Genomic DNA, 14,566 nt, shown 5'->3' with positions numbered 1-14,566 from the left:
TAGTGGTTGATCTAGCAATTGCTATCAATCCTAGAAATTAAGCCATCAGAAATTCTTCCATGGGTATTTACCTAATGTTCATTTGCTCTTAATAGCAAAAACTTGAAACTACTCACACCAGTAGTGGTTTGGTTCAACAAATTTTGTAGACCCAAATAACAGAGTAGTACTTCAGAGCTGTTTTTAAAAAGGATGAGCAATATCTAAATGTACTGACGTGGGAAGATCTTCCTGTGAAAAACAAGTTTTGGAAGAGAACTCTAAAGAAATTTGAATGATCCAATTTCTTTAAAAGGTGCGCAAGTGCATACGTGTGCATGGGTGCACGGAGGCACACACACGACGCTCTCAAAGTCCCCGCCTGCCTCCACCCTCACTTCTGGCCACGCCCACGTCACACGCCTTGTCCTAGCACCAAACTGCGTCTCCAGCTTCTGTAATGTCTCTTACGAACACAAGTTCTCAGCCCTGGCTCCCCACTCAATGACTGGTCAACTCCTAACCTTAATCCTATGTTAGTGCAGGAATCTGGGAGAGTATACGCCAAACTGTTAACGTGGATATCCCTGAGACCGAGATGACAGGGTATTTTCTCTTTCTGTATCAAACTTTCCTGTATTGTTTGAATTTCTAATAATGATAATAATGTCTGACTATTTTGTAATCAAGAAAAAAAAAACACTGTAAATGTAAAGAATAAAACTGAAAAATAAAGTGATCAGATTGTACTTCTTGTTCTGCAACTATTGCTACATTCTGCCCCCTATAAATTCCTCCAGTTCCAGTTAGATATAACCCATCTGTGGACTAAAAAGCTCCAAATAAAGCAACCCAGGAAAGTCTAGGATAGAGGGGGTGAGACAGAGAGAAAAAAAGGAGATTTGCCAGTGACTTAAAAGAGGGTGCTTACTTCCAAATTTCAGGTTAGAAGACTGGAGTATTTTTAGCCCTATGGAATGAAAGCTGAAGCTTTGGTTTATTGTTCAACTTCTCAGAGAACCTAAAAAGAGAAATAACTTTAGTAGGAACTAGACACGATGTTTAAATTTTATATTATCAAGCCCCCAAGCTAAAAAAAAAAAAATCAAAGAATACACTTTTGTTAACTGTAAAATTAAACAAAAAAAGCTCTGTCACTTAACTGATCTCATACAAGTCAAAGTATGCTATATTTGAACGTTTGTAAGTATCAGAGCATCTGGGTTATAATTTGAGTTCTACAATAGTATGTGGTGCGCCACTCCAAACATAGTAAATTCATCTTTAATTTCTTTCTTTCCATCCCCTGATGACCTCCCCACCCTCCAGCCAGTGAGTCTCCATTCCTGTCCCTGGGTGCCTCTCCGATCCATCCACTGCCACTGCTCTACCACTGCTCAGCGCCCTTCCTCACCTGGACCACAGCTTTATGGCTGGTATCCTTAGTCCTAGCAGTCTCTTCTCCACACTAGAACTGGACTGATCTGTTACCATTCAAAATGTGATCACGTCTTTTCTCTGCTCTAACCCCTTTGGTGCCTTCCCAATGCTCACGAGACAAAGTCCGAACTCTGAGTCAAGGGTGAGGCTTGAGGAAGCTTTCCTATTAGGCGCTGCCTTGGTTAAAGCAGTGATTCTCAACCCTGAGATTTATTCCCCCCCACCCTCAAATTTTAATGCTGATCCATTTTGAAAATTCATCCCAGGTGACTCTAGCCTAAGTGGCCAGATGCCCACTTAGAGGCACACTGATGAGGGACAGGAACAAGGAGAGGCAGAGGTCCAAATGTGGGTGCAGCCTGGAGTCTGGCATTAACCAAAGGTGGCTTCCAAGTGCAGGCTAAGCCCCTGTTCTCAGAATCTGCACCAAAGAAGCCTCATTTCATCTCATCCCCTCTCCATGGAGGAAGGTTCTGGTGACATGTTCCAGCCAGGGGCTCTTTAAAAAAGCTATGTAAATATTGAATCTTCCCTTTTGTAAATAATACACCTATTTGTTTATAAGAAGTGAAGATTTAACAAGCAGCAGTGTGGCAATTTTAATTTGGAATTTAACCTGTTTACAAAATCCAAGAGCAAAATTCCACAAGGGCAAGAAAAATTCATACATATGCTGAGTCTCCGTTGCATCTCCAAGCATTCCTGTGTACCGCTTGTTTAAATACGCCTTGGATCCGGGGCAGGGGGCAGGGGGCAGGGGGCAGGGGCAGGGGGCGGGGGCGGGGGCGGGGGCAGGGGCAGGGGGCAGGGGGCGGGGGCAGGGGGCAGGGGGCAGGGGCAGGAAGCATGTTCCATACACTCTTTTAATCCCATAGCTTCTCATTGAGCTTATTATCATTTTCCCTTCACACAGGACTGAAAAGTAATTCCAAACAGCACACATCTATTGGATGCTTGAAAAAGAACTTGAGGAGAGTGTCTCTCTTAGGTAACTGTGCATTCTAATTTCTAAGTCTTATTACAAGGGCACTTTTATACTTATTCTGATACAAATTATCTCCGCTTGTTATTATTATTACTCTTCAAACTAGCCAGGCCTGGGGTTGAATACCATCCCTCTGAGCTACTAGTTGGCTAACTCTGGTCAATTTACTTACCCTTCTCAAGCCTGTTCTCTGGTTATTCTTCTTATTTAAAATAAGTATGCAGGACCTGGTAAAACAAGGTAGGTGTCCCATGAATGTCAGTTCCCCTCCCTTTCCCTTCTCCCCACTTCCCATCACACACCACAGCATTACCTCCAGGCTGCAGTTGTGCTGTTGATAATATCCTTTTAGTCTAGAATTGGAATTTCTTTTCTTGCAGTCATGCACTCTATAATAATATCAGTTTAAAGGAAACGTTGTTTGGCCTCACATGGTCCAGCAGGGCATCTTCTAAGAGTGCGGCTGGCTGGCCGTCAAGGGGACTTTGAAGGTGGTGTTTACCCTGTGGGAATTCACGATGGCCCCAGGTGTCATCTTCAGCCTTCCAGACATGGAACCTGATTTGTCCAATATGCTGATGGAGGGTCTCTCCTCTCTGGGACGCTGTCTGTCAACCGAGGTCACGAAGCCTAATACATACAAACCAGAATACCGATTCTTTAATTTACAGTGGTAGGGGAGGGACACTTTATTAGAGGTACAAAACAAGAAAAACTGGCTCTATAATGTCACTGTCTAGGAGGCCCTGACAGCTCTCTCTCCCACCTTCAGAGATGAGAGTTTGCTAAGGTAGACACATCCAGCTTCTTATGTTCTAGATCCCATTTTCTATGTTCTAGTTTATGCTTTTCTGCTTATGCATCTTTCTCCAACTAAAGTACAAAACTATTCTAGTCCTGCCGCCTTGCGTTCTCCTTGGTTGATGTCCTGGGTGCCCCCAACTCTGGAGTCATGCTGTTACACCCTCGTGGTTTACCCCCCTGGCTGGCATTTCCTTCTTTGTGATGGAAGATCGATTAACATAATAGCTCAGATTTCCTTTCACTCTCCCTTTCACTCACAGTCTCCTCCTCTCGACTCCCTAGGAAGATGGGGTGACTTCTCCACTTGGTCAATTTGGGGAAAATAAACTGGATGTTCAATATCAGCTTCTTTTTCTTTTTCTTTTTGGCAGTAGACCTGTTCACGGAGAATGGGATTTCTCCTCTGTTCCTCCAGTCATGCTTCCCATAAGGAGAGGTCCAGCACTGCCTGGGCCAGGTGGAAAAGGCTACCTCATGCTGGGGCTCAGTATCACGGAGCCCCTCCCATAGATAAAAGCCTTGTTCTGATCTATCCTTATCAGTGAAAACACTGACTATTTTGATCCTTTTGTCTTTCTTACATTATTGCTCATTGCTTCAGAAGCTGAGCAGGGGATAAATGAGGCTGTTTATTAGGCCCTATTGAGCGTCCAGTGGCTGTTAGGTGTTCAGCAAAGCCATTTCCACTTTTTCTAGCGCAACGCTGATGGATCAACCATCCTGGTCTGTCTGGAACTGAGGGGTTTTCTGGAATGAGGTCCCTTCTTTTTTTTTTTTTTTTTTTTTTGCGGTACGCGGGCCTCTCACTGTTGTGGCCTCTCCCGTTGCGGAGCACAGGCTCCGGACCCGCAGGCTCAGCGGCCATGGCTCACGGGCCCAGCCTCTCCGCGGCTTGTGGGATCTTCCCGGACCGGGGCACGACCCGTGTCCCCTGCATCGGCAGGCGGACTCTCAACCACTGTGCCACCAGGGAAGACCCATATCTACACTTTTTAAGGTCGTATAGTAGAAGCTCAATAAACCTGTGCCAATTCAATGGATTAGTTATATGAGATTCAAAACAGGCCCTTGTCTTCAATAGCTTTCTATTTTGTCAGTGGCAACAATCATGGCTGCTATGTTTTAAAATTGTGGGATGATGTAGCCAGTGAAAATATGTCTTATAATAGCTTTATGCTTAACTTTCTATATCTTGAATCCAAGTTCCCAGAAAAGAACAATAATTCTTACCTGTGACTTTGACGAAATCTTCACAAACATATTGAAAACAAAAGGATTTAAACTCTGGTTGTTTTAATACTTTGATTTGTGTGAACACATACAAGAGATCATACTGACTCTGCACACGAATGGAAGGAACCATTGACACAGAGGGTTTTAAAAGAGGATTAAAATATTTTCCTGATTATTTTTGAGTACAGATGCGCCAAAGATCCTGGAACTCCCATTGTTTCAAATAAAATAATGAAGTCATTGTGAAAAGATTTGATCTGGGAGAGCTGAGTCATGCTTCTGTATCCTGTCTTAACAAACTGTTCCCTGATCTTTACCCCATCACAAAAATTGACTCTAGCACCCCTCACACGGATGGAAAGTGAACCTTATCAACACTTTGTTTCAAAGCTGGCTGTCTTCATTATCCTACTTCCCTGATGTTGCAGTAAAAGCTTTACTTATGTATTTTAACTGGAAAAGAGTTAACAGATTTAGACTAGTGTTGACAAATTATTCAATAAAATAAAGTTGATGACGGTAACAACAACTGTAGGGCAAATTTTGCTGGGGATGACTCACAATGATGATACGGTAGGAGTTTGTAACCTGGGCTCCATTAAAGAAAAAAACATTCGATGACACTGGTTAGAGATGGAAAGACAGACTTTCTTCAGGACCATCATGATAGGTGTAGGAATCGCTGCATCTGGGTGTTACAGTGGGGAAGAGAGATTCGGCTCAACTCTGAATACAGCCTGGACAAGTGGGAACTTAGAGCCAAAGAGCAGGGTGGGGCCCCATGCATGGAAGGTTACTAGGAGGAAACATCAGGAGTAGGGGTTTTTTGGCTAAATCAACCTAATAGGATTCTTACTGAAGACAGGCCAGGGTGATCAGATATCACCTGAGAGATGGTGGAGGGTGAAGAACGTGATTAGATGTTAAGGGTGATCAGATTTTATGGGTGGAAAATTCTAGTTAAACTGACTTAGTGGGGCTCTGGTTAAGCTAGATTTTATAGGGACGTGCACCGATGGGCCTAGGAGAAGGTTCAGGAGCCTGACTAAAGTTTGGTCAAGTAAAGAATCTTTGTCAGCTCCCCAGACCTCTACGGGCTTTGGCACGCCCCTGAACATTGAATGCAAGCTCTAATGGTCCATCCCCACAAGGAGGTTTTCATCCACTGGGGGAAGAAGACAATAAACAAGTAAATACAGAGGATAACAGGTATTAAAATAAACTACTAGGAAGCTGTAAAGGAGAATTAGAAGAGGCCACTTTGGTAAGTCAGTCAGGGGCGGTGCCTTGAGCAGTGCAAAGCGCTGAGGCCAGGGGGAGCCTGGTGTGGTCTCAGAAGGGTGGGAAAGCCAACATGGCTAGAGTGCTGGGAGGGCAATGCCCAATGCCAACGTCGAGAGGGAGCTGGGCCCAGGGCATGCAAAGGAGGGTCTGTTTTATTGGATGTACAGGGTAAGCCGGTGAGGGGTTTGAAACTAGGTTGAGATTGGGCCTGACTTGCATTTTAAAACAATTGTTCTGCACTCTATGGAGAGAAGTGGTGGTACTGGAGCCAGAGGGAAGCAGGGAACCCAGTTAGGAGGCAATGCAGCAGGCAGTAAGAGCTGACGCAGGCTTCTCTAAGGCTGAGACAGTGGGCCCTCAGGAAGAAAGATGGTGTCAATCTGAAGATGCATAAGTAAAGATATCTCATAGTTAAATAAAGGCTTTTTAAAATATTGAGTGTTTTAATGTTGACGTTGTCCTCAAGAAATGCACTAACTTTATGGAACAAATAATCCCCAATTTCCACATAAATGCATAGGATTGACATGTAATTTTCACTGAATCTTCACGCCTAGCAGAAGAATCCTATACCAGCCATAAAGCATAGGAGCTTGGAGACGGTGACTGATTCTCCTGCCAAACAAACTCCTGTTCTCCGTGATTAACAGAGGCTGAGTCATGCAGGCAACAAGCCTGTTTATGTACAGCTGTCTTAAAATAGGCTGTGTGGCAGAGTGAGGGAAGAAGGAGGAAATCACACTCCTAAGTTTTTCTTACTAATTTCCTCCTTGGGGCATTGGGTGCAGGCAAGGATCTATTATCAAAGATGTATCAGGTTATCCTGGGAAGATGCAGTGAGTGAAGGTTGTATGCACACATGTGTGTAACTCACTGCTTTAATCACCTATGCCTCGCTATAACTAGCTACAAACAAAACAAGCTCATAGAAATTCCATTAGGGAAAAGGTTCCGAGAGAAATGACTTCATTTGGTGACATAAGTAGAAACTCCACCAAAGTAAACTTCATGTGACATCTAAATTGCTTGGCAGGAAATATTAACAGGTTTGAAATAAATAACTTGGTGAAATCATTCTACAGAAGCTATAGACTATGAGGCAGAAATTGGGCCTATTCTCTGGGTAATGAATTTATCATGTAAAATGGCACTGTTTGATTTGAACCCAGAAAGGGAAAGGAAAACTCAGTACCTCTGCTTCACCTCAGCCTTTAGGCCTGTTTCCCGTCTTGAGGCAATATGTGGCTGGCTATAGGGTGCTTGAGATGTTTGAGGTGAGGAAAAATCAGAAGACTGGAAGGGGCACTGCTACCTGAGGGCAGAACAAAAAACTGGGATCAGCTCAGCTCTTCCTCTCCACAAACCAAAGCAGTCAAATAATTCATTCAATTTTTTTTTTTAAAGAATGAATGACATTTGTGAATGGGGACGAAAGGAAAATGCTATTATAAGATCATTTATTTTATAAGATTTTAAGCATATCAATAAAGCTCTAATCCAGGATATAGAAGATGCCCTGCCCCAAGTTATTCAAAATTGGTTTCATTGTTGAAGAAATGTTGGTAAAAATTTCAAACAATTCAGAAGCATAGAAGGAAAAAAATTGAAATTCCCCTCCTCACTTCCTATACTTCCTCCTCCCCCCAAAGCAACCACTGTTACATGTGGTCTATATCCTTTCAGATTTTTTCTAACCATATATAAACTTATATATAATACACAGCATACTACTAACACATAGCATAGAACATAAATTTTTTTAAAACAGGGATTCTACTAGATGTATTCTTCTGCAAATTGCTTTCTTTACTCTCTAGACACTGTACATAGTCACCTCATATTAAAAAATAAACGCACCATTACTTTACCAGTGTCCTATTGGTGAACATTTAGAAAGTGAATTTCAAAGAAGAAGTTTTCTTCATGTAATGGTAGGATTCTTTCCATGTAAGGGTAGAATGTGCCTATGCTGTGGTAGGATTTTTATCCAGGTGGTTTAAACCAAGTATGGATATGAACTGAGAAGTATTTGAATTTACAGACAGCTGAGGCCCTGAGACATTGAAGAGCTCGTCCAAGGTTGTAGGGCCCTGAGCTGTCTGCCTGCTTCTCAGCCTGGGGTCTTCCCTTTCGAGCCAGTGAACGTCACTGTCCCCTAGAGACTGGAAGAGTGCTGAGAGGGGGAAGAAGAAGTTTTTCGTGGAGAAAATAATGCAAGGAAAGGAGGCAGGAAAGTGACACAACAGGCAAGGGGAGAAGGAAGAACAAAAGGCGTTGGTGACCTTGCTGGGGGTCCCCGAAGAGAAGAAGGAGGCTACAGGAGGGAACTGAGAGACTGTGGGGAGATCCTTGGAATTCAGGAGATCCTGGAGTCATTGTTTTCAAAGGATATTTTGATGCCAAAATAAAATTTAAGGGAGAAACCAGAAACTATTCACATAGGAAGGACATTGTGAAACTTTGATTACATTCTGACAGATGACTCAAAGAACATTGCCATGACTCAGATTGGAATAAAAAGCATGATGCAAGTTTTAGGAAGGGAGTGATTTTTCATGTAGTTAGTTTGAGGGTTAAGCATGCCAGAGATGAAGGTTACAGAGATGATGTGTGTTGCCTCCAGGCACAAATTCCAAAGGAGATCCAACTTTGTCCGGGTCCCCATATCCCCATTCTCAGCTATCTTCCGCCTTGTAGGGTGTCCCCCGCTCTCTAATGCCCTGAGTCACAGTGGCAGCTCCAGAATTTCTGTAGTGGAGGAACTTAGGGGCAGCAATTCGAGTAGAAGGAGGGGCTAGAGGCCTAACCTTGAAATTGCAACTATAGAGCAAGCAAACCATTTTTTGCTTAGAGTATGTCATAAAGCAAGACACATAGCAAAGTTTCTAAAGATGCTTTTATTCACACTCTTCATAATAGTAAGAGAAAGTTAATTATTCACCTCAAACGATGTTTCTCGTATTTTCTACGGGGTGGCTTGAGAGAATGGAGGGAGGGAATCTCTTCCCAGGCCACACACTCATTCCTTTGTACTGTTGGCCACGTCCTCGCGTCCTCTCTGCTTCCTTCTTCTCATCAACACTTGCTGTGAGGACAGGTTAGGATGAGCTCAAATAAGGCACCTCTGGATCACAGGCTCAACTATCACAATGACTGCGCTATCTGTATTTTGTCAGGGAAAAACCCCAAGCCAAAGAATCAGTCTCTTTGGGGTACAGTGTTAGTTGGTGGAGTGAGGATTCTGGAAGAGAAATTGCTCTTCTCGGGCTCCTAAAGTTTGTCTGCCTTTCTGTCTGCTCCTGAGGCCGAGTCAAGTAAGAGTCAAGGGATTTAGCTGATGCTTTTAGGTTGGGGAAAAATTACACTGTCATTAGTCAAATAAATAAAACACTGGATAGATCCTTGAGTACGTAAAGACACACAAATGAAGATATTATCTTCATGGTGAATGATGTGCTATTTTAAACACTTGAGCCCTTTTCATGTGACCAAGCATGACAAGAAGCTCTGGAGGGGGGCTCCACGAGGACTGAACCGGAGGACTGCCCTCAGGAAGTTTATAAGAGAATGCTAAAACGGAAGTGTCAGCCTGGTTGTTGATGTGCCAGTGAATTTTGTTCCCTCCTCCCTTTCCTAAGGGGAGGTATATCAGTCAGGGATCATTTGCAGGAAACAGAAACCACTCTAGATATTTTAATCAGAATGAGGTTTACTTCAAGGAATTTGGTGCTTAGAAAATTTTAGAAGGACTGGAGGAGTAGATTTCAGGCCAGGCCTACAGAAATGACTGTCAGAAGAGGACCACTGAATGGGTCCCCAGGGGAGCTGCTACTCTGGCCACCATCCAGAGGTGAGGAGTCAAGAGGCCAACACTAGGGCTCTAGAACCACTGGCGTCAAGATCATACCAGCAGGACTGTGACCCAGGGAGGAGGACATCTCTGCCATCACTGATGCAACTACTTTTTTTTTTTTATTTTTTAACAGCTTCATTGGAGTATACTTGCTTTACAATGGTGTGTTAGTTTCTGCTTTACAACAAAGTGTATCAGTTATACATATACATATATCCCCATATCCCCTCCCTCTTGCGTCTCCCTCCCTCCCACCCCTCTAGGTGGTCACAAAGCACCGAGCTGATCTCTCTGTGCTATGTGGCTGCCTCCCACTAGCTATCCACCCTACGTTTGGTAGTGTATATATGTCCGTGACACTCTCTCACTTTGTCACAGCTTACACTTCCCCCTCCCCATATCCTCAAGTCCATGCTCTAGTAGGTCTGTGTCTTTATTCCCGTCCTACCCTTAGGCTCTTCACGACATTTTTTTTTCTTAGATTCCATATATATGTGTTAGCATACAGTATTTGTTTTTCTCCTTCTGACTTACTTCGCTCTGTATGACAGACTCCAGGTCCATCCACCTCACTACAAATAACTCAGTTTCGTTTCTTTTTATGGCTGAGTAATATTCCATTGTATATATGTGCCACATCTTCTTTATCCATTCATCTGTTGATGGACACTTAGGTTGCTTCCATGTCCTGACTATTGTAAATAGAGCTGCAATGAACATTTTGGTACGTGACTCTTTTTGAATTATGGTCTTCTCAGGGTATATGCCCAGTAGTGGGACTGCTGGGTCGTATGGTAGAGGATATACAGATTGCCAACAAACACATGAAAGAATGCTCATCATTAATCATTAGAGAAATGCAAATCAAAACTACAATGAGATATCATCTCACACCGGTCAGAATGGCCATCATCAAAAAATCTGGAAACAATAAATGCTGGAGAGGGTGTGGAGAAAAGGGAACCCTCTTGCACTGTTGGTGGGAATGTAAATTGATACAGCCACTATGGAGAACAGTATGGAGGTTCCTGAAAAAACTACAAATAGAACTACCATACGACCCAGCAATCCCACTACTGGGCAACTACTTCTTAATGTCCTTGAAGATAGCGGTTGGACACTGGATCATGGATGCAGAAAAGTTCTATCTTTATCTCCGTGGCCTTGCATACAGTGAGAAGATCCCTCACCCCGTCCCCCTGCTCCATTCTGCCTTACCAATCTTGTTCAAGTGCCATCAACTGATGGAACCTAATTTGCTACCAGAACCCTAACTGCAAGAGAATCTGTAGTGCAGTACAAGAAAGCACACAAGAAAGGAGATTGGAATTGATGCTAAGGACCAATTCACTGTATCGGTCATAGAAGGGAGGACTTGGGGCAGGTGTCAGGGGGTGATTCCCCCTTCCTTCAGGTCAAGAAAAAAGGGCCTCAGGGACACTATTCAGAAAGTGAGAAGTGTGTCCTCTGCAGTTTAGGAGGGAGGAGGGGGATGCATTCTCACCCCTGCCTAGGGAATCTAAAAATGAGAGACACCCTGACAGCAGGAGCAAAGGTGATTTTGGTGCTGCACTGTCTGGCCTATCCTCCCAGAGTTTGGGACTCAAAAGGAAGAAAGTAAAAGGAAGCATGAGGGTTTCCAATGGACATAATGGCCCACATGTGTCAGTGGACACATGAGAGGGGGCTGGTGTGGAATTGACTCACGTCTGTGCAAGTGGGTCATCTGAAGGGGAGAAGGGGTTTCGGCAGGAAGATGCTGGAAGTCAGCCCTGGAATTCTTGGGGGTTGAGGAAAGAGCTGTAAGCACGGAGCAGGAGGATGTAGCAACCATATCAAGAAGGCCTACTAAGGACTGAAAACTATTCTTCCTAAGAGAAGGAGTCATGCTTACACTCTACCAGGCCTGGGGAGTGTACTGAAGCCTCACACCAACTTCAGACAAGTATAAATGGTCCTGCTGGGACTTCCCTGGTGGTCCAGTGGTTAAGATTCTGTGCTTCCACTGCAGGGGGCACGAATTCGATCCCCGGTCGGGGAACTAAGATCCCACATGCTGCGTGGTGCAGCCAAAGAGAAAAAAAATAAAATAAAATAAAAAATTCAAACGGTCCTGCTTCATCAAATCTCCTCTCTCCCCATATTCATGGGTCAGAAAGTAGGTACAAGAAGGGAAGGAGGAGGAGAGGCAAAGTGATAAAAGTAAGTTTTACAGACTGAATTGTGTCCCCCCCCCAAATTCATATATTGAAGCCCGAACCCCCAGTGTAACTGAATTTGATATAGGGCCTTTAAGGAAGTAATTAAGATTAAATGAGGTCATAAGGGTGGAGCCAATTAGGATCCACTAATTCTAGATCCAACAGAATTAGTGCCCTTATCAGAAGAGACACCAGAGAGATCTCTCGCTCCATCTTGTGAGGACACAGTGAGAAGGTGACTGTCTGCAAGCCAGGATGACAGTCCTCACCAGGAATTGAATTGACCAGCACCTTGATCCTGGACTTCCCAGCCTCCAGAACTGAGAGATATATTTCTGTTGTTTAAACCTCTGAGTCTATGGTGTTTTGTTATGGTAGCCTGAGCAGACTAACACAGTGAGAAGCCAACCAAACCCCTTCTCTGTCTCATCACAACTCACAAGCTGAAGGGAGGGATGCACCCATTTGCTAACACAAGTCCTCAAGTCTTCTGGATGACTTGACAATTCATGCTAAGTTCACAGACGGGTGCTCTGGTGTGTGTATATCAGTCCCTGTGAGCTTGGCTAATGTGAGTCTGCCCCTGAGGGAGAAGTCCATTCTCAGTGCCTGTCAAACATCAATCCATCAAGCAAGCCATGGATTGATAAGGGTTCTAATTTTAAGACTGATACCCGAGTCTAGAAAATTATCAAGGGAAGTACTTTATTGTGTCTCTTGGCAACTAGCTGTTGGCAACTAAAGCTATACTTCTGGAGACAGGCATTGTCAGATGCCTTTCCATTTCCAAAAGTACCAAAGGCCTATACAAACAGAGGCAGAATTCAAGTTCGTGAGCCCTTCAGGGAATCCATGCAGATCATGGCACTTAAGTTGGAGCTGTTGAATGAATCGCAAACTAATTTCCTCCACTGTTCATGGCTGTTTTGTTGCTGCTGAAAATGTTTGCCAAGTAAAGGATCATACAACTTCTTACTTTAACATGTTAAAGCATATTTGGTATATGATGGTATATGACGCCTCAGGCATGCAGCACAGAGCCAATTTATAACCTATGTGGAAATAACAATTGTGCAAATAGTCTGACAAGGAAATGTAATTTCATTCCAGTGACTGGAAGCCAAAGCAAGGAGATTCTGTCCATTAGCCACCTCCAGTCTGCTTTCTTCAGCCACTCTGGCCCTTTTCCCAAGGAAGATAAGTCTCATTACTGAAACAGCACAGCTTTAAAGCGGGCCACCCCCATGATGTATGAATGGAATGAAGACACATGGGAAACATTCTTGACCTTCTACCAATAAAAAACCAGAACAGGTTAAGGCCCTCTTTGTAAGAAGAAACCTAATCTGACAGGTAACAGACAACCCAGATTCTGATGAAAAATTTGACCCTGATAAAGGCAAACTATGTTGCCTCTCTTCACCACTAGTCTTTAAATTTTTTAATTAACTGAACAAGGTGAAACCATTCTTTCAGGTCTTAAAGTCAGCATTTCAAATGTGTCTGTTTATTCAGTGTTGGATTTTGAAGACTCTAACATTGTCTAAATTTGGTAACCCAGGAAAGGAAATCAACATACACTTTAAAGGCTATTTGTAGTTTATGTTGCTCAGTGGCCAAGCAAAGGCAAATGACACCAAGGATCAGTGTAATGTGTGTGGACCCTCTCTCCATCGTGATGCTAGAGTTTCCCAGAAATGAAAAATGCCAAGCAAAGCAGCGTGGGTTAATAAGGTTCAAAAGTCAATAAAGATAAAAAACTTAGCAAAACAATTCTCTAATTTGTGTATCACATGTTTTAGCCATTATGTTTCATTATTTCTAACCAATTGGCAGCTGTATAACCATCATCACACCCAGTTTTAGAACTTTTCTACTGTTCCAGACAGTGTCTTATGCCCATTTACAGTAAATCTCCATTCTACCCTCAGCTTCAGAAACTAATCTAATTTCTGTCTCTATAGATTTTATATAAATGGAATACAAGGTGTACTTTTGTATACCTCTGGCTTCTTTCAGTTGGCATAAGGTTTGGCTTTTATGAATAATACTGTGATGAACATTCTATACAAGTATTTGTGTAGATGTTTGATTTTATTTCTCTTGGGTGGATACTTCAGAGTGGAATAGCTAGGTTGCATAGTAAGTTTGTTTAACTTTTTAAGAAACTACAAAACCATTTACCAAAGTGGCTCTATCATTTTACAACCTCATCAACAAGGTATGAATGTTCCTATTTCTCCACATCCTCTGTAACACTTGTTATTGTCTGTCATGATTTTAGCCATTCTAATGAGTGTGAAAAGGTAACTCATTGCTTTACTTTGCATTTCCTTGATGAGTAATGACATGAACACCTTTTCGTATGCTTATTAAACTCCCTATTTAAATCTTTTGCTCACTTTTTAATTGGGTTATCTTTTATTATTGAGTTGTATGGGTTCTTATACATTCTGGATATAAATCTTTTATTAGATACATGATTTGCAAATATTTTCTCCCAGTCAAGAGACTTGTTTCGGTTTTCTTAGTAGGGTCTTTTGAAACACAAAAGGTTTAATTTTAATCAAGTCCAATTTATCAATATTTTTATTTTATGGATCACGTTTTGGTGTGACAACCTTTTTTGTGGGGGACGGTTCTATCATAAACTAGTTCATGGGAATATATATTCTCCTCTGTCCCTTTTCCTATATCCCTAAAGCTGCCCAAAAGTATTCAGCTGAAGCAATACAGGGATAGGGGAGAGTTTTCAGGTACGCAAAATCTCTAACAGATTATTTTGAG

This window comes from Delphinus delphis, chromosome 3, assembly GCF_949987515.2.
Source record: "Delphinus delphis chromosome 3, mDelDel1.2, whole genome shotgun sequence".
In the NCBI taxonomy this organism is placed as follows: Eukaryota; Metazoa; Chordata; class Mammalia; order Artiodactyla; family Delphinidae; genus Delphinus; species Delphinus delphis.
This window is presented reverse-complemented; position numbering follows the sequence as displayed.